The sequence below is a fragment of the Phodopus roborovskii genome, unplaced genomic scaffold, assembly GCF_943737965.1.
Source record: "Phodopus roborovskii unplaced genomic scaffold, PHOROB, whole genome shotgun sequence".
Taxonomy (NCBI): domain Eukaryota; kingdom Metazoa; phylum Chordata; class Mammalia; order Rodentia; family Cricetidae; genus Phodopus; species Phodopus roborovskii.
The window spans coordinates 2,495,491-2,516,353 of NW_026125648.1; the positions used below are offsets into that span (position 1 = coordinate 2,495,491).

Below are 20,863 nucleotides of genomic sequence, written 5' to 3' on the forward strand. Positions count from 1 at the left end.
CTTATCTCTGATTCTCTGTGATTTTCCATACCTGGCATGGTAAGGAGAAGGAAGCTCTGTTGGAAATAGTTCCAGGCTAGGATCTTCAAAATGTAAGTTCTAGTCCACTCTGCCATTTAGTTAAACCTGTGGCCTTGGAGGACCAACTATACTTCTTTGGACCTCAGATTCTACTTTAAAATGTACAATGTATTTTTTTAAAACATCAGGCCATAATTCATCAAGGGTTATGAAATCTATGTAGTGTGCTGTAGTCAGTGGACATGGCCATTCCTTGGCAAGGACTGCTTAGATGTGCATATCCTTGGACCTCAATTTAAACTTTGATCACATGTTCAGGTACCGAACGACAGACTTGTATGTTTGTTGAATCTCTTTTTCCCTCTTCCCAGTGTGGCCACATTGAATAAATCTCCTTTTCCTGTTTTTCAATTTAGAAGATAAATAAATAAAATTGAGAGTTGGAAAAGTAGCTCAGTGGGTAAAAGGCAATAAATGTTGAGTCTCTAGCACTCATAACAACAAGAAATAAAGCAAGGCATGGTCTTGCTTGTCTGTAATCTCAGTGTTGGGCTATGGTAGTTGGGGGTGCTATGTGGAGGGATAGGCAAATCCCAGGAGGTCACTGGCCGGCCAGCTTAGCCAAAAGAATAAAGTTCAAGTTAAATGAAAGACCCTGTCTCAAGAGAATAAGACAGACATCAACAGAGGGAAACACCAAACATCTTCCTCACCTCTACATACGCATGCACACACAAACATATAACATGCATGCCCCCCACACAAACCAGAACTGAAACTGAGTATCACAGAGGGAATCAGCTGATCCTGTTTACATTTATATAAAATAGATTACAATATAAAATGCATTTTCCATAGTGTGATGTTCCCGGTTAGAAAGGGTTAGAAAGCAACTTGTCCAATACAGTAGTTACTAGCTACACATGCATTTTAAAATTAAAATGAATTAAGAAATCAAGAGGTTTGGAGTGTAACTCCGTCAATGGTAAAGTACATGCTTAGCAGGTATGAGGCTCTGAGTTCAAGCTTTGGCACCAAATTAAAATTCAGTTCTTCTTAGCACTAAGCTACTAACTACTGTTTAGGGAAGCATAGACATGAAATACTTCCATCATCTCAGGAAGTGATCGTAATATTCTAAGTGCTCTCCTGCAGTTCTGTAGGAAGCGGGGGGGGGGGGTAAGAGTGAGCTGACAGTTGGAGTACTCCAAGCCCTGGAAAAAGATGAGTTTGCATGTCTCTTAAGAAAGTCTATATGTGAATTTTGAAGTCAATGAACGAATAGTTATTTATTGCGTTCTGAACTTGGTACTATGGGAATACAGAGGAAACAGAAAGCAGTCTCATAAATATTTACTAAGTGTTAAACAAATCAGCTAAGGATCATAAAAAGATTTAATGTGAACCTTATGTGAAAGAAAGAGATAAGGATAAAAGGCAATTCACAAGGCAAACATTGACAATCACTAGGTATTGTCAAAATTCAACAAAAGGGAAATCAATGGGTACTGGAGGATGAAATTTGAACTGATGTTTAAATTTTTGCTTTAATTCAGCAGAGATGAGAGAAGAAAATACTCCGAATGAGTAGAACACTATGTACATATACATTGGAGAGAGCATAGGTCCTAGAAAAATATTTAAATGTGAGATAAGAGAGGATGATGGGATTGGATTATAAAGTGTAAAGCTAACCAGTGCAGCCCAACTCTTGATAAAGCCATTGATAGTTTTTAGAGTACTTGCATGCACGCAACCCTGGACACAGACCCTTCAGAAAGTCAGGGCAAAACCCACTATTTAAATCTTAGAGATAAAAGAACAAAACCTTAGAAGAGGTGATGCAACTATCAAAGGCCATATAGCTAGTGAACGGTATAACCAGGACTCAAAACAAGTTAATACTATTCTTCAACCAACATTCTTCTTGCTCTATACTGCTATTATGATGCAAATTGTATCCAAGGTACAGCAGACAGAGAGACCAATGAAAATGAAGACCTATAGTGTTTAAGTCCTGGCTTTATATGGCTAGAAACCAGATGCCATAAAACAAACTGGAATGCAGTACTCACTGCTTATAGAGGAAGTAGACAGACTGAAGTTAGAAGAATATAGTTATATTTAACTGGAATGACCTACAACTACCCCAAAAGTAACTAACTACCAGCATTACAATTCATATACTGTTCCAGGCAGCTAAAGGTAATATTTTGGAAATGGTTCCTAAGCAAACAACATTTTATATGTTTCTGCATTTTATAAGGTATTTCTGTCTTGCCTCTTGTTTTTCCCTCTTGTCAGTTTCAATGTTGGTTTCTTAGAATGCATTGGTCATATGATCTGTTACTTCATGTAAGTTTTCAGTGGAAAAAAAGATGATGTGAAAAGGTTAAAGACCTAAAGGCCATGGGGTTCTCTACACTATTCCCTATAGAAATTATCTATAATGGTTTCTTTACATCCCAAGATATTTCATTCGTAGATAAGGGAATCTCTGCTAATGTCACTAGGTTTTAAAATAAACTGACCCAGACTTCTAAGGCTATTGCACCTGAGGGAAAAAAAAAAAAACAAATACATACTTATCCCCTTAGTATTTAAGGGCTTCTCCAACAGAGCTACTTCACACAGCTCCAGCTGCTTCTACTGCTCAGGCTTCTCCAACAGAGCTACTTCACACAGCTCCAGCTGCTTCTACTGCTCATTACAACTTCATACTATCTACTCTCTTTGGCCACAAATAAACTTTTTTTTTAAATTCATTTATTTTCATGTGCATTAGTGTTTTGACTTGTGTGTATGTTTATGTTGAGGGTATCACATCTTGGAGTTACAGACAGTTGTGAGCTGTCATGTGGTGCTCAGAATTGAACCCAGGTCCTCTGGAAGAGCAAGCAGTGCTCTTAACTACTGAGCTATCTCTCCACCACGTAAGAGATTTTTATATTTGCTTATTTTTGTCTTAATTCCTCACCGCAAATGCTACTTTCTATTTTTTCCATTAGTATTCGCAACAAGAAATTGGGGAAAGCTCTCTCTCTTCTAAACCCACAGTACTTTATATCTTCTTGATGGTGCCAAGCCTTTTGTACTTTAGATTACTGCTATTTGTGGGCATCTCATGCCTCTGTATCAAAATGATCTCTGTAAAATCTCAGGAAGTATAGCGATCATCTGTCCCCTGTAGCTCTAGTCATAAAGCTTTGCACAAACCATCTTCAAGGTGAATCAAATACTTACCAAGTACATGAGTGCACTAAAGGTCTAAAAGGTCAAATATAGTACTACATACCTATACATGCCTGTAATCGCAGCATTTAGGAGACTGAAGCAGAAGGATTAGAAACTCAAGGTCAGCCTTTGCTACATATCAAGTTTGAGGTCATCTTGGGCTACATGAGATGCTATCTCAAAAAAAATATATATATACATATACATATATGTATATATATATATATATTCTGGTTGATACATTCATCTATACATCAATGTCAATCTTTAATCAGTACCTTCCAAGTGACCAGCCTTGGACTAGGCCCTGGAAATAGAGCTTACTTTCTGGTATGAGAAATACAAAGTTAATTTTCATATATTATGGTAAGTAAATATATTAAGGCCAAAAAGAGCATAGATGCAATTTGCCTAAGCTAATGTCGGGCCTAGAGGAGACTTTGGAAAGAATGATGACAGTAACAGAAAGGAAAGTTCATCAAATTGGACAGGGAAAGGATGTTGCATGATAAAGAATTGTGAACCAGGGCCAGAGGGAAATTGCTCAGTTGGTAAAGTGCTTGTTGTACAAACACGAGAACTTGAGTTCAAATGTGCAGCATCCACATAAAAGCTAGGCACAGTGATGTGTTAATGTAATGCCAGTGCTAGGATGTGGAGACAGCTAGATCTTTGGAATTCAATGGCAAGCCATCTTAGTCAACCAGTTTGGTCCAGGTTCAGTGGTAAACCCTGCCTCACACAAAAAATAAGGTGGATGCTGGGCAGTGGTACTGCATGCCTTTAATCCCAACACTCAGAAGGCAGAGGCAGGTGGGTCTCTGTGAGTTCGAGGGCAGCCTGATCTACAGAGCAAGTGCCAAGATAGGCTCCAAAGCTACAGAGAAACCATGTCTCAAAAAACCAAAATAGCAATAATATTAATACTAATAAATAAAAATAATAATATGGACATTTATTAAGGAATACACCCAATGCCAACCTCCACCTGCACAAAAGCACACGTGTACACCTACCACATGCATTCACTCACCTGACACAACCAACCAAATATGGACATATATCCCCCCGACACACACACACACACATTTACTCACTCACGCACACACACACAAATGAACACACGCACTCATGCACACATGCTCACAAAAAGAAACTTGAACCAAACAGTGAAGACAAAGCGGGAGAGAGGGAGAGAAGGAGATAGGGATGTAGGGAGACAGGGAGAGGGGGAGAGAGGGAAAGGGAAGAGAGGGAGAGACCATAGTGGTGACATTACACAGGGCCTGGCAGGGATTCGGGCTAGGGAAACATTCAGCACCACAAGATGCTGACCTTGGCAGCTTTAATAAGGATTCTGGACTTGATTCAGGATTCAAGGAGCCTCTGAAAGATCTCTAATACCTCTGTAACTAAATACAGAAAAATTAAATTTACAGAAATAGTATATCAAGTCATTATCCATTAAAAAATCCCCATGTCATTTTTCATCATTCACCACTGACTAAATGCTTAGAAAAGAAAGAGTGAAACAAAGAAAAACATTGTGTTTGGTTTTTTATTGTTACTGTTGTTGTTTGTTTTTTAATGGTGCTGTGAAAATGGTTAAGGGTAGTCTCCCTCTGGTCCCTCCAGTACAATACGAAGTGTCAGACCACCTTAGGAGAACTAGAGTCTTTTCCAGAAACTGTATTCCTCATTTTGAGCACTTTCCCAGTTTTATCCTCATTTACAACCACCTTCACCTCCTTCTCAGACCCCAGGAATTTTCCCCATACCCTTTCAATATCACACTTCATTAGGAAATGCTGCCAGCAGACACATGATGTCTAAAAAATCTTTACCTTTGAAACAATGTAAAATTAAATTGCCAAAGTAAAGTTTGGGGATTACATAAAATCACAAGTGTACCTTCACTTTCAAAACTAAAGATGCATTCCAAGTTGATCCCAAGGAACAATTCTATAAGGTAAACTTAGTTTTCCTGTTACTTTATTATCATCTGAAGCCTATTGCCCAAGAAAAGACAATTTGACCCTATCCAAAACAGATAGAGTGTGCAAGTAAATGACTCCTTATCCCTGATGTGCACCGTATGTACCAGACACCAGGAAAATAAATATCTCCTCACAAGCATGAAAGATTCAGCTTAGTGGCCAAAGAAAAATGTTCTCTAATATCTGCCAGGCAGAGAGTCTCAAATTCCCAAAGAAAATATGGCAAATTTTCATCTTTAACTATGATTCTTCAAAAAATATGTTTCCTTATAAGATGTCCAGTCAAAAGTTCCTTCATTAAGACATTCCTCAAAGAATTTTTAATTAAATATACCAGAACAATTCCACATTTAGACTCAATTCCAAGAAATCAATGCTTTTGTGAACCAATAATATGGTTTAAAATGCCAAAAGCAGGTATAATTTATAACATTATAAACTTAGAAATAAATTTAAAATCCATCAAGAAAGAATTTAAATTTAAAATGTGGTCTACCATATACAATAATATTACACAGCTGTGAAAAAACCTGGATGTGACAGAAATTACGTTAAGCAAAAGAAGCCAGATACAAGCTGGGTGGTGGTGGCGCACGCCTTTAATCCCAGCACTTGGGAGGAGGCAGAGGTAGGCAGATCTCTGTGAGTTTGACACCAGTGTGGTCTACAAGAGCTAGTTTCAGGAGAGCCTCCAAAGCCACAGAGAAACCCTGTCTTGAAAAATCAAAAAAGAAGAAGCCAGATACAAAAGAGTAAGCATAGTGGAATTCTATTTAAATAAATCTTAAATCAAGCAAGATAAACATATGATTATAGAAATCAAAACAGTTGCTACATCAGGAGAAGGTAGAGAAAGAAAACAGAACTCTCTAAGGGAATGGAAATGACTATATCTTGATTCTGATGGTATTTACACACATAAAATTTCATTGAACTATGCATTTAAGATGTATGTACTTAGGGGCTGGAAACATGGCTCAGCCGTTAAAAGCTAGGCTCACAACCAAAAATATAAGATTTATGTACTTAGTGTGCTATGTACCTACAGTCTGAGCATTTGAGAAACTGAGTCAAGATTATCACAAACTCAAGTATAAACAGGGTTACATCATAATCTAAGAATATTCTGGCTTACAAAGCAAGTTCCATGCCAGCCTTTCTAACATAGTGAAATTGTTTTTAAAAATTGAAATGTGATATGGAAACCTAGTACACTGGAAACTTCCTAAAATATTTGAGGGCAAAACTAACTAAGTCTTCAAATAATGAGGGAGACATAGTCCCAAATGTCCATCTCTTGTCACCAAACAAAACTTCCAGTACTAGTACCGAATTAATTTCAATTGGCTTGTTGGCCAAGCAGGTCCCATAGAAATCCCCAAACACCCAGGCAGTTGCCAAGATAACAGATTGCTCACCACAAACTGACAAGTCCCTATTGCTGAAGACAACATCCACACAACTCATTGAATATGGAGAGGTCAAGCTGCTGACTACATAGAACTTTTACCCCATCTTCTAATAGCTTTAGAATGGAAAAGTACTCTTCAGGCTATCAAAAGAAAAATGTAAACACCAACCCAGACAAGAATCCTTTGATCTACAATGGTGTCCTGACTACAAAGTATGCTAGGGCAATGGTGGCACAAAGCTTGTGGGAGTAACCAAGAAAGCAATGTCTGACCCATTTAGGCCCATTCCATGAAATGGAACCCATACCCAATACTGCTTAAGTAATCAAGAACCAGAGACCAGATATCCCAGAAACACAGGGTAAGACCAAATACTACTTGTCTTTTGAAAAAGTAGTGGTAAAATGGTTCCTATTGATATTCTGCTATACTTATAGATCAGTGCCCTTGTTCAGTCATCATCAGAGAAGCTTCCTCCTACAGCACGCTGGAACAAGTACAGAGACCTACCATCAGACATCATGCAGTGAGAGAGAGAGAGAAAGAGAGAGAGAGAGAGACAGAGAGAAAGAGAGAGAGAGAAGAAGACAGAGAGAGACCTTGGAACACTCAGCTCTAAGTGATGTCTCCATAAAATCCCTTGCCTCAGCTTAGGAAACCCTATGGAAGAGAAGGAAAGAGTGTAAGAGCCAGAGGGGATGGAGGATGCCAGGAGACCAAGTCTCTCCAAATTATCTTAGCAAAGCTCATATGAACTCACAAAGACTGAACACAGGATGCACAGATCTGCACCAGTTCCTCTGTGTATATATTTTAGCCTTCAATTTTATGTTTTTATAGGACTCCTGAATGTGTGAATGAATGAGTCTCTGGTTATTATGCCTTCTCTTGGGTTCTTTTCCTTCTGTTGGTATACCTTATACAATTTTTTGTGATGGTTTTATAACTTGTCACTTTTTTGTTATTTCTTAGAAGCCTATTATTTTTTAATGAGAGAGAGAAATGAAGTGGATCCAGAGGGAAGGAATTGGGAGCAGTACAAGAAAGGGGAATTCTAATCAGGATAAATTACATGAGAAAACTATCTGTTTTCCATAAAAGGGGAAAATAAATTTTAAAAAACCCATACATTAACATAAAAATTGCACTTTACTCTTTTCAGGCATACCTTAAGAAAAAAGAAAATGCTATTTCTTCATTAGATTTACTTCTAGAACTTTCTAGTAATAGATATCAAAATTATATTAACAGTATCCTTTACCAATATCAGAAATTAAAATCCAATGAATTTATTCTATCCTCCTGTATACATACACATCAAATCTAAATGCAAGCAGTTAGGAGTTTCAGATATTATTTGTAAATCTAATTATGAGATTTTTTTTCCATTTATAACATTCTAAATCCTAGCTATATTCATAGATTTAGTTTTGACTGTGGATCCTGTCTTTATTAAATAGTACAGCATCAGTTATTTATTATCAGGGAAATGTAATGAATTCATTCTTTAATAAAAAGCTGGCAGGCATGGCTAGGATATGGCACAATCAGTCAATTACTTCCTTGGCCTTGCAAGAAAGAGGACCTGAGCTTGATTCCTCAAACCCAAGTAATAAAGCACTATGTGTGGTAGTTATATTTGTAATCACAACACCGGGGAGCCAGAGAAAGAAAGAACCCTGGGGATTGGCTATCCTCTCTTGCCTTGTTAGTGAGTCCCGGGTCATGACAGACCCCATCTCAAAGGAGGCAAACAGTGTTTTTGACCATTAAGGTTGTCCTCCAGTACCATACACATATATGTACACTCGCATACATATATATGCCAATATATACACACTCACATACATATATACACCAATATATACACATGCATAAAAAAGGATGTGGGACAGGCCATTAGGCTAAGGTAGCTCCAGTATCTTTGGCTTGTACTTCAGCGAACCAGGCTCCAACAGTATAAATAAGAAACTAAAATTTAAATTTAACCAATCAGTAAGGGAAGTTACTAATTAGAAACTATCAGCTAATCACTGGGGGCTTTCTATTACAATCAATCAAACATTTACTTTGTCTTACATCCTTTCCTGCCCCTCTGTGAAGCTTAAATCTCTTGTGGTTTGGAGCTACCCAATTTACAAATCAATACCCACTGAAACAGACTCTGTATATTTTAAACAAATTTTCTCCCTAAATCTTACCTAAAGAAAATATACTAGACTGACTAAAATGTTACCCAGAATCCAAAGATTTAGAATCTATTTCTGGTCTATTTGGTATAGTCATGTCATCTTGGGCCACTCTTAGAAATTCTTAGAAATTGCTTTCCCCATCCATAAAATGTTCATAATACTTTCCCTCTTGGTTCAGCAATGAACATCTGATGAGAAAAGTAATAGGAAAAGTGCTTTATCATATATTGTTAGACAAATGATAATATGCCTCAAACTAAATACTTATACCTGGGTGTGGCCAATGGAAACTTAACTTGGATTTCAAAGCTTGTTACCTATACCTTGTATTTCAGTTGAGTGAGGACCAGCAATACTCAAAATTTAACATGTCTAAGATGCTGAAACAATTACACTGTAAGTACTAAAAATGGATGCATAAAGGGAAATAAAATTAATAATATCCTTGTCCTTGCTTGCTTTTTCCAGTTATAAGTTTTAGATGTCTCTTTAGCCATGCACAGCCATTATATTAATTTCACAGTGAACTTTGAACTGCTTCTGTACTACCCATGCAATATACACAGTACCATAGGGTACCTTGAAGTCTGGATTTCACAATAACTGCCCCTGAAGGCCATTCTCATTTTTACCCTTTGCCACCTACTATAAAAATTAAAACTATTCCTCACTCTGCACTCCTTGTCAACACCCCAAGTGCTCTTTCTCAGTGCCTCCAATGGAAGGTGCCTTTTGTAATATCACATTTTAGAGTTTCTTTCTTTGATTAGAGGAAGTGATGCAGGCTAGAATTACATCAGAATGCTTCCTGTCACCATTTTCTCTTTTCAGCAGCCCTGTGCATAGTAACCCCCAGTTGGATAACCCTGTCGTATTAGGAGGTTGAAATAAGAAAGAAAAATTAGTGTGATCCAGTTTCAGGAACTCCAAGGGCTCGTGTTCCTGGTGATGTAGCTCTCAGCCCCATAATGAACCTCTCCAAATAAGGGCAAGCTTGCATATAACCAACCAAAATACCCAGAAAGAGTGAATCTAAGACCATCCCAAGATCCTTGAAAAGAATCTCTCTAGATATTAAGCCTAAGGAGGTAGGAGGTGGGGACTAATTTTGCAAATATAGGTTAAAAGCAGCAAAAAGGAACAAGAGTCAAAAATTTAAAAACCTAAGTATGGGTCCAGAGAAATGTCTCAGTTGGTAAAGAGCCTAACTAACACCATGAAGACCTGAATGTTGATCCTTGGACCCATGTTAAAACCAAGCCTAGAGGCATATATCTAGAAACTAGATTCCTGCCAGCCGGTATAGCCACATCTGTGAGTTTCAAGTTCACTTAGAGACTTTGTCTGAGAAAACTAAAGGTAAAAAGTCACCAAGGAAAGATACCCAATATTGACTTCATGCCTACAAACACATACACATGCACACACCCAACACTACACACATACATGTGCAAACACAGAGAGACCTAGTAAGAACACTGGGGCAATTTAGTACAAGAGCAAACAAAGGGAAAAAATAAAATTGCCTTAGAATAGCATGGTTTTATAGAATAATGAAAAAATCATAGTCACAATAATGACCTTACTAAAAAAAAATGACTAACTTATGGTCTATCTACTGCAGCAGTTCTCAACCAGTGGGTCATGACCCTTTGGGGTCAAAAGACCCTTCCACAGGGGTCACCTAGGACCACAGAAAAACGCAGATATTTACATTATGATCCATAACAATAACAAAATTACATTAATGAAGTAGCGACAGAATAATTTTAAGATTGGAGTGTCGCCACAACATGAGGAACTGTATTAAAAGGGTCACAGCATTATGAAAGTGGAGAACCACTAATTATGACCTATTTCTTATAATCCCAAAACTTGGAAGGCCGAGACAGGGCTGCCATGAGTTATAGGTCAGTCTGGGCTATAAAACTCCAAATGGGGAAAAAAAATCAAGTCAAGAGAGTAGGGTTTTGTGGGTTTTGATTTTTGTTTTTTTTTTTTAAATAAAAATATTCTGTTCAGATGGTTAAAATGTTAGAAACTCATGATGCTCATATTGGATGTGTGTGTGTGTGTGTGTGTGTGTGTGTGTGTGTGTGTGTGTACATATATAATGTATATGTCACAAAAAGACAAAGAACATTTTTTCTTCCCTTATACGAGATATCTAAAGAGCTAAGCAGTCAAATTACTTGAAACACAATAGAATTTTGTTTGTTGGGAACTAGGAATGAGGTTCAGAGTGATTTTTATCTATTCTTAACTTTTCATTGGGAGAGAATAACTAACACCATATCCATATTTTCTTCAAGCAACCACTTACATATCCTGGTTCCAATAAAATATGGAGTAGATTCACCTTTCCCTGCTCCTCTTACTAAATACAGCTAAAAACGCAAAGCATCGTAAATAAATATATTCATCCCTCCTAAATCTCTGAAAGGTAGAAAGGGCAAGTTATTCTGGTTGCTAGGGGCCTTGGGGCCTAAGTAATAACACAGAAGTGAGTTCCCTGGGTTTGGTATTTTAGTAATATATGCTAAGCCTTGTGACAGAGTAGTCATGCAACGCAGTAGTGCAGGCACGTACACACAATAAATGTCCCTCAACATAGTTAGCTATCTCCAGCAGAAAGAACATGACAGGAACAACCTATAAAGAAAACTTTTATTAGACAATAATTATCCAGAGAAATACAATAGAAACTTAACCCCAATTCTCATCAAAAAAAAAAAAAAAATGGGATGACTAGATTTCTACCTTCATCTGGCTTTAGTTACACACCACTTTCCCCATCTCCCCGAAGGAGATCCAGAACTTTCATCCATGCCAGGCATCAATGACTCCCCAACTACATAATGATAGTAGGGACTGTTCTCTTAAAGTTTGGGTAGTGTCAGTCAGTGAAGGCCTGCTGAAGGACTTAAATTTCACCCCTGGCTAGCAATAATGGCACCCTTATCTCTACACTGTTGATAAATGGATCATGAGTGAAGATCTTGACTCCCATTCCCACACAGCAACATAAAAGTAATTCTCTTTTTCCCTGACTATAGTGGTGTCAAAGTAGGCTTGTCAAAACAGGAAAATAAAATAAGATTCAGAAAAACGAAAAGACTCAAGGACACAGCACAAAAGTATTCATGATACAAAGAACTAAGAACATACCAACTTGAGTGGGGAAAGGGCATTTAGCAAACACCAACACTTCAAGACACCCATGTTAAAATGCTTCAAACAAGCAACTCTCAACACTGCAGAACCAATTTTTAAAAACGGCAAGTCTCAGTGAAGTAATAAAGGTATAAAAAAGAAGCACCATTTTTTAAATAAAGAAATACATAATCAAGATGGAAAAGTAACAGGTTGATCTCAAGAGAACAAATGAAGATGATGGGGAAATCAGGGAAATTAATGATAGAATGATAGAAAAGACTCAATGTGAGCAACAAAGACAAATTGGAAAAAAAGCTAACAGAAATTCAGGGACATATAGGACCATAACAGTACATTAAATATCCATTTCACTAGAGTTCTAAAAGAAAAACAGTGCAGTATTGAAGAAATACACAAAATGCAATTGGTAAAAAAAAATCCCACATTTCAGAAAAAGATAATTTATTTTTAAATTAACAGGCACATATGCTTTACATTTATGCTATAAAATATGTTTTGACCTAGATAAATATTGTGGAATGGCTAAATAAAGCTAATTACCATAAAAATATCCAATATTTGGAAAAAATCTCAGCAACAATAAAGCATAAAGCAACAAGATATAATTGGGAAACATGGCAATCCATTTTCAACCTCCCAAGAGACATTCACAGAGTCCATATCCTGAATCCTAAAACATATATGAACAAATTAGAAATATTTGAAATTATGCAGAATGTATCTCTGATGACAATAGGACCAAAGAAAATACTTCCAAACAATTAGAAACCATGCATATTATCTCTAAATAATTCATTAGTCAAAAGGGAAGTCTCAAGGGAAATTGAAAATACATCTTGAAATATATATGAATATAATGACAGAAAGGAGGAAAAATTAACAGCTCTCAGTAGATATGCATGTTGGGAATAGGTGATGGGTACTGACTATAAAGGGGTAGTGGTCCAGGAGAGATTTTTATACTGACAGAACAGTTCCTGGTTGTGGTATTTGATAAGAGATAGCTCAGTCAGGAAAAGGCATGAGGACCTGAGTTCAGATCTCCTAAAACCACATAAAAAGCCAGGCTTTGTGATGCTCATCAGTCATCCCAGCACTGCAGAGTCAGACAAATCCCTGGAACTCTGGCCAGCCAGCCTACTCAAATTGGTGTGCTGCAAACCAATGAGACACCTTTCCTCAAAAACGCAGGCAGAGAGCAACTGAGAAAGCCACTGACACTGACCTCAGGCCTCAAAATACACATACACACCCATGAATGTGTACTTACATATATATGAATATGAACATGTGCATACACATACACCATCATATGTATACACACACACATACCTTGAAGCTATTCACACACATCATTCCACATATTAACATTCCACCATTGTTACAAATACCTGAGAGAAACAACTTAATGAAAGACAGTTGATTTTGGTTTCAGAGGTTTCAGCCCATGGTTGGCTCGCTCTATCATTATGGGCCTAAGGTGACACTGAAACATTTGAAACATCATGTGCTATGGCATGACTAAGGAAAGCTTCTCACCTCATAGTAACCAGAAAGGAAAAGGATAAACAGGAAGAGGCAGAGATAAGGCATAACTACCAAAAGCATACATCACCATCACCTGTTTTCTCGAACCAGGCCCCACTTCCTAACAGCCCATTCAGTATGAACTCATCTAATGAATTAATCCTTGTGATCCAATCAATCCAATCCATCAATACATGAACCTTTTGGTAGAGAGACACTTCCTATCCAAACTACAACATTCCACTATCAATTTCCTGGTTTTGGTATTGCATTTTAATCTATGGTCATACCACCCTGAACGTATCCGATCTCATCTGATATTATATTATAACTCTGTGCAATGCAGTGGATGAGGTGAACAAAATGAAGAGTGTAGAGAGCCCTTTTGCGTTCTTATGATTTGTTGTGATCCTTTTATTGCTCAGAAAAAAATTAAGGCAACCACTTATAAACGACCTAGAGACAAAAGTGTGAATGCTAAAAGGGTAGTAAATGAAATGATTTACCAAATTGCTATAACAGTATGTCAGTTTTATGATGAGATAGATTTTAAATGGGGATGTTTTGAATAGACCAGTGACATAAAATAACAGGGACATTTTAATAGTGGCATCAAAAACAAATATCAACATGTTTCATCTTAAAACTGATAAATGGCAATGGTGACGTACTATCAATAATAATGAGACACATTAATCTCAAATAGTGAAAAAATCAGTTCCAAAAAGCTTGGGGTTGGTAATTCAGACCTTAGCTAGTAAGTAGCAAGAATGGAGGAATTTCATGCCACATAACTCAAAGCCTGTTCCTGTTGCTGTCATGAAAATAGCTGAACTGCATATATATACTCCCTGTATGGTATTCCCAAGTTGTCTATCACTGTTTTCTCATTTCTGCTGCGGAAAGAATATTTACAACGAGTAAACTATTTGGTGGTAATTAGTAAGAAACAAATGATGGATAATTACCTCTCTCTACACAATCCAAAATGGTAAATACTAGCCATAAGAAGCTATTTAATTTTAATTTTAAATTAAAGAAAAATTAAAAAGCAATTCCTCCACATATTTTAAGTGTTCACTAGCCTGTATGACTAGGAGCACCAAAGTAGAACAGTACAAATATAGAGAGTTCTGCTGTACAGCACAAAAATCATGTCACTTCTGCCACAGTCATGCAGGTACAACCCAAAGCCCTCTGACAGGAATTGCTATTGCATTATCTGGGGTTTGCATTTATACATAATTGTATCTTCAGCAATATTTGGCAGTATGTTATAATAGCAGCTACATGCTAAAGTTTAGGAATAAAACTGCCTGAATTTGTATGTTAGCTCCAATTTTTACTGGGCTTGTTAGTTTACTTCTACAGCCTTGCTTTTTGTTGTTGTTGTTCGTCTGTTTCAAATTTCATTTTAAAAATGCAGGGCCTGGTGGTTATTTGTATCTACCTCAAAGGGTTGGTATATGGATTACATGAGACACACTATCTGATACTTGTGCTCTATAGATGCTAATTATTAGCATACACTTTACTTAAGTCTAGAAGGCTAACTTGCTTGTTCTAGGACCTAGACTCTATGTGGCCAGCAGAAAAGGCAAAAGGGAACAGTCAATCATATGAGTAGCAAAGAAGTCAGACCCTAACAGAGCCCCTTTGTCCCAAGATGAACATAAACAGCAACTGCATTGTTCTTCGATAACTTGGGGCCAGCACCACAGAAGACAAGACCTTTTCCTGTAAGATGTATTTATCATCTATCTTTCAAAACATAAATAAGGAGCTTACCCTTAATGTCAAGAAACTCAGAATCCAAAATTAACTATGACATCTACCAAATAAAATAAAAGCACATTATACTGCCTATAAAAGAACATGCAAACAAATCACTCAGTATGGGCTATGTTGGGTGCTGTTCATTTCTAAGCTATTTCTAGTAATCAAATTTTATTCCCTGATGCATTATTATGGTTAAATGTCAGTATACCAATTCCTTTTGTAAATATAACACACCTCCATAATAAACTGGATAAATATTTATAGATCGCCTACTACACATAGGGCACATTTACTGTACACTGGTCATTAGCAAACTATAGTTACAAAACTAAATTTAATCCATCTTATATGTTTTCTGTGGAAAGCAAAATAAAAATGACGTTTATGTTTTTAAACAGTACAGGGACAACCTTCAACTACAATGGCTGAAAACTGACTGGATTTGGAAATTAGCTTTTGCTGCATACTTGAAAATTCGTCTTTTACAACCTAAAGTTAGAAAACAAAAATTCTAAGTGAAACTGGAGTAAAGCCATCTTAATGCCTAATATTATCTGAGCTACTAGGGATGGCAAGATGGTTTATATAATTCTGGTGCTGGGACAAGTCAAAATGACAGAATCTCACTTCATACTAACTCTACTGGCTATAACAAAAAGATACTGACACATATAGTTAATTGGGAAGATAAAATAGCCACTTTGGAAAAACCTGACACTCCCTTGTGAAGTTAAACGGGAATGCACACATGTCTATGGCCCCAAAATTCCACTCTAAATGTGTACAAAAAAGAAAGAAATGTACATGTCTGAACAGAAACTCACACATAAAGCCATATTTAAGAAAACAAATGTAATAATAACCCAAGTGACCATAAACTGATAAATTGGTAAATCAAATAGATATGTTACTGTCATAAAAGAGAATATATTCAATAGTAAAAATGAATGGGGAGTGATGATATATTTGTATAAATTTTAAAATGATTATATTCAGTGAAAAAGCAAGCCATAAAAGGCAACATAGTTTATTATCTTACTTGTAGTTAATGCTCCTAAAATGAAATCTTATAGACTAATGTTTGTATAAGGACAGCAAAAGGAAGAATGACATTAGACACAAAGCTTCCTTCTTAGGTGAAGTAGATGGCTTAAAACAAGCTTTTCATAGTGCTAATGTAAGTCTATAAATACTCATAGTCATTAAACTGTGCGCTTCAAAAATGACAAAGTCAGAACTCATGTTAGTAGTTGTCAAGACCAGTGAGTAAAAAAAGGGAGTGGCCACAAAGGAGCATGTGAGAATTTAGGGGGAGAATGGAAATATTTTAGATCTCAACTTTGGTGTTGGTCATACAACAGTATATATTTATAGCCAAGTGCACTGAACTTTTAATACCTGGACACAATGAGATTTATCGTATATAAATTATACCACAATATAGTTGCCTCGTAGAAAAAGTTAAAATAGGAACAATATCTCCAGTCACACAAAAATTTAGAACATACATTTTTTGGGGGGTTCACACTACAGTTCTAGCAGCAGTTTTTAGACTGTGCAGCAAATGGAAAGGTTATTTGTGTAGCCCAAGATCCATTTCCCTGTGCAGTTGAAGGCCTTTCTCCTAACCTTCAGTTAGAAGTGATTAACCTGCAACATAATGACATTCCCCAAAGCAAATATAACAATAGATTTGTTTCTCAAGCAGCAACTGTGGTCAGTTAAAATCCTATACTCCTGTACCCCACTCCAATCATGAGAAAAATAGACTTTAAAAATATGTAACAAGTACATTTCAAAATTACCAAGGTCACCAAAACAAGTCAAATCTGAGAAATGGTCACAAGGCAAAAGCTTCTGAAGATGCAGAAACACTGTGTGATTCATACTATCATGGATAGGACACTGCCCATAGATAAACTAATGAAACTGGAACAGAGTGTGGAGAAGAGTTGATTAAAATATGCAATGTGCGTTTATCCATTGTGATGTGATAAAAGAGGGAATTAAAATGTTAACAATAAATGATTCAACAAATTCTGTTAGAACATTCTGTATAACAACCTTAGCTAACTGATATTACACCATATAAAAAAAGTTAACTCAAAATGAATCATAAATGCAAAAGAGAAAACAAACTTTCCAGAAGAAAAAAATGAGGAAATAACTCATCAAAATCTTTGATTCTGCAATCTTAACTAGGTACAACACACACACACACACACACACACACACACACACACACACACACACACGGTGGGGGGCGGGAGAGGGAGAGAGGGAGGAAGAGAATTCAAATTCATCAAAAATCAAAATGTGAGTGAGGCCTGGTGACTGATTGCAGTAATAGCAGCACTTGGGAGCCGGAAGCAGGCTAATCACCATGTCTGAGGCAAGCCCAGGTTACACAGTGAGTTGTAGGCCAGCCTGGACTACAGAGTGAGACCTTGTCTCCAAAAACAAAACAAAACAAAGAAACACCAGGCAGTGGTGGCCCATGCCTTTAGTCCCAGCATGCGGGAGGCAGAGGCAGGCAGATCTCTGTGAGTTTGAGGCCAGCCTGGTGAGTTCCAGGACAGGTTCCAAAACAATACAGAGAAACCCTGTCTCCAAAAAACATACCATTGTGATGAAGAAAAATCTGAACACAGGGGCCCACACCTGAAATAGCAAAGGCAAAAGGAGTGCAAGTTTGAGACTAGCTTGGGATGCACAGTGAGACCATGTCTGAAAAACCAAGATAGCACAAACAGAAGCAAAGCAAAGCAAACGGGAAAAGACTATAACGGGTAAGTATTTGCATAACATTCACCTGGCAGGGACTAGGATTTAGACTATGGAATAATTGTTACAACTTAATAATTAAATGGCAATCGAATTTTAAAATGGCAATAAACACAGACGCAGACGCTTATGTATATAAGATAGACCAACAGCTTGGAAGCACTTAAATAGAGGTTTTCTGCCACCCTACTCCTTATGAAAATAAACACTGAAACTACAATATATCATTTCATACTAACTTAAATGGTTATAATTTTTTAAACGGCAAGACACACACCTGAAACATTTGGTTTCAGCATTTGGGAGGCTGAGGCAGGAGGATTGTGAGTTTGACGTCATCTGGACCTCACAGTAAGACTCTCAAACAAAGCAAGAGTCCAGTCGATAAGAAATGTGCCTGAGGCTGCGATGCAACAAGAACCCTCATGAACAGAATGCAGCTGCTGCTTTGGAAAACAATTTTTGTAATTGCTTTCAAAGTTAAACATAAATTGTCCTATTACCCAGGAATTCCACTTCTAGGTATCTAGTAACAAGAGATGAAGACAAAATGTCCACACAAAGATGTGCACACCAGTGTCTTAAGCAGCATTAGTCATAATACTCAACAACTAGGGGGGGGGAAAACCCACCAAATTTCTATCAGTTGGAGACTAAGTACCCAAAAAACATATTCCCCATATTAGGCAACAAAAGGAAGTTCTTACACACGCAACAATATGGTTAAGTCTCAAAACTATTATTCTGAGTGAAAGAGGCCACACTCAAAAGACCACATATTACATGATTTCATTCATGTGAAATGTTAAGAATGGGCAAGTTTATAAAGACAATGAGTACACTAGTGGCTGCCTGGGCAGGAAGTAGGGATAAAGATTAACTGGAAATGAGCATGAAATCTTCCTGGGAGGATCAAACTGTTCTACAGCTGATGCATTGTGATAGCTGCAGAACTCTGAAACTTATAAATAATTGATTCATACTTAAATAGGTGTATTTTATTTAGTTTTTGTAGTGCTGAGGATTGAACCTAGGGCCTTGCACATGTGGGCTAAATATTCTACTACTGCGCCCTCCCAGCACCAGTTGAATTTTATGCTATGTAAGCTATCACAACCAAATTGTTAAGTAGGGAGGGAAAGGCAAAACTGGGTGGCGAATATGTAGGAATTCTGCACTATCTTTGCAACATTTGTTTTACACAGGGGGTTTGCTATCTCAAACTCAAAGAGATCTGCCTGCCTCCACTTCCGAAGTGCCAGGATTAACATTGTGAGTCACAGCACCGAACTTTGCAACTTTTCTATAAATCTAAAACTACTCTGGGAAAATGTTAAAATTTATTTAGATCAAAATTAGAACTTATGGCCTTCAAGATGGTTCCTCAGGGGAGCAAGATGATCTGTACTAAATCCCCAGAACCCCACAATAGAAGCAGATAATCAACGCCCAAAAGTTGTTTTCAGACTTTCACGTGCATGCCAAGGCATGTACACACACACACACACACACACAAACACACACACACAAACACACACACATACACACACGGGGGGGGGGGAGAAGGCAGACAGAGATGTACACAATAAAATATTCTTTAAAATAATATGTTCATGGATTATTAATATTTGACAGTAGCTTTCTGTGTGAAAAGATATAGATAAAATCCCATTAACTTAAGAACATCTGGAATCAGTTTTCATGATAGAGAATGTTAACTTTAAACCTCAATTAAGCAAAACAGTACATCTCTCAAAGAATGCTGATCTCAGTATTTCTGTGTTAAAAATGTAATTTGATCAGTTAACCTTGTCATAAGTTGTCTTCTAGACTTGGTTTTACCATTTTCCCTGAAAAAGCCTCAAATACCGATGATCTGGCATTTAACAAAGTTTGCTAAGCCCTGTTCTATACCACATCAGGACAGGTATAAACACAATCAATCACTTTTTAAAATATATTTTTACATTTGTTTGTTAAAAAAACCCTTTTGGATATGCTCTATAAAAGATAAGCCTTGCATCTCTTCTGCTACAGCACTATTTGGAAGTTTCCTTAAAAAAAAAAGAAAAAAGAAAAACAAACAAACAAAACCCATATTGTTAGCTTAACGTTCTAGCAAGCTTTGATGTAATTGTCGTAACCATGATATTAAAGTGGTAACATCATGCCCCAGTATCCCTAAGGTGACCGCAGTTAAGTAGCGATGTCACCAGGCTACAGACTCACTGAGGTCTCTTAGGTATCGAGTGGCTCCTATGGCATCACACCCTGTCTTTAGCATCACTCTGGCACATCACCTCTGTGTGGTATCATGTGTAACCGCAGCTGTGGCAGAACCCTACTCTGATGCCACTCTGCAGGGATGCCTGGGTAACTAGCCTGTACTTCCTTCCACTCCTTGGACAGTGGCGGGAGGGGGGGGGGGGTAGCTACAGTCAGTGGTTCAAGCTCAAGAGGTAGTACTCAGATCCAACTACTGTCCCTTCCGCCTGCCACTGCAAGGAAGGCCCAGAGAGAGACAAGATCTTTAGGATCCCAGAACTATCTTGCCCTGGTATAGTTTCCGTTTCATGTTGCCTATTTACTGGCCCACCAACGACCACCCACCCTAGCTCTTTCATACTGTGCCTCCAGAAGCCGCTCCCATTACCTGACTCCATTCTCCAGCTGTCATCCTGGGCCAATTCCACCGGCAACTTGACTACGGCTTTCTCAGAGCATTCCGGGACTTGTAGTT

At 37.5% G+C, this 20,863-nt stretch overlaps 1 protein-coding gene across 4 annotated transcripts in view; it reads right to left on the minus strand.

The window, feature by feature from the left end:
- The window catches only part of Atg4a (autophagy related 4A cysteine peptidase), a 52,630-nt gene extending 31,786 nt beyond the window's left edge, over window positions 1-20,844 (minus strand). The window contains exons 1-2 of one of the 4 annotated variants that reach the window (XM_051178009.1): window positions 20,777-20,844; window positions 4,591-4,667 (exon numbers count right to left, since the gene is read on the minus strand). The gene's annotated coding sequence lies outside the window, so the exon portion shown is untranslated. Of the gene's footprint in view, window positions 1-550; window positions 636-4,590; window positions 4,668-17,961; window positions 17,986-20,776 lie in introns of those variants that run through there. The other 3 variants (XM_051178012.1, XM_051178011.1, XM_051178010.1) reach the window with 3 other exon arrangements.
- Between the last annotated feature and the right edge of the window lie 19 nt (window positions 20,845-20,863).